Source organism: Nannospalax galili, unplaced genomic scaffold (assembly GCF_000622305.1).
Source record: "Nannospalax galili isolate Female #2095 unplaced genomic scaffold, S.galili_v1.0 scaffold1338, whole genome shotgun sequence".
In the NCBI taxonomy this organism is placed as follows: domain Eukaryota; kingdom Metazoa; phylum Chordata; class Mammalia; order Rodentia; family Spalacidae; genus Nannospalax; species Nannospalax galili.
This window is the reverse complement of record NW_008341041.1, coordinates 623661-624774: the sequence shown is the minus strand read 5'-3', so window position 1 is coordinate 624774 and position 1114 is coordinate 623661.

Genomic DNA, 1114 nt, shown 5'->3' with positions numbered 1-1114 from the left:
TAGGCCACTCAAGCAAAGATTATGAAAAATTTAAGCAAGCACAAGAATGGACTTTACAAGAATTGTGTGATATTTTAAAAAGACCAAACTTACAAATCAAAGGCATACAGGAAGGAGAAGAATCCCAAGATAATGGTATGGAACAGATCTTCAACAGGATTGTAGAAGAAAATGTCCCCAAATAAAAAAAGACATGCCCACACAAATACAAGAAGCATATAGAACACCAAGTAGACAGGACCAGAAAAGAAACTCTCCACAGCACATCACAGTAAAAACACTAAAGGTTCAGAATAAAGAGACAATACTGAAAGCTGCAAAAGAAAAACAACAAATCACATATAAAGGAAAACCCATCAGCATTACAGCTGACTTTTCAGTGCAAACTATGAAAGCCAGAAGAGCCTGGACCAAAGTATTCCCAGTTCTGAATGACCACAGATGCCAACCTAGATTACTTTACCCAGTCAAAATGTCTATCATAGTTGAAGGGAAAGAAAAATCTTTCATGACATAAATAGGCTGAAAGAATTCATATCCACAAAACCAGCCCTTCAGAGAGTTCTTGAAGCAATACAAAGAGCTGAAGAAAGGAATGACTATACACAAGGGGTGATGGAAAGGAATTCAGTGAAGGTAGAACCGTGGAAATGCACAGCTACACCAAGAATGTAAACAGAAATAAAAATGACAGGACTCAATACACATCTTTCATTAATAACTTTAAATATCAATGGATTGAACTCCCCAGTCAAAAGATACAAACTGCTTGAATAGATTAAGAAACAAAACCCATCCTTTTGTTGCCTGCAAGAAACCCCTCTCACTTTGAAGGGCAGGCACCACCTTAAGGTGAAAGGATGAAAAAAAAATATTCCAAGCAAATGGTACTAAGAAAAAAGCAGGAGTTGCAATTCTAATATGTAACAAAATAGATTTCAAACTAAAACTAACCAGAAGAGATAAAGAGGGCTACTTAATTCTGGTCAAAGGAACAATTGACCAAGAAGATATTACAATCATGAACATGTATGCACCAAACTCGAGTTCACCCAATTTCATAAAAACAGTACTACAGGACTTTAAGACACAGATTAACCCCCACACGGTAATA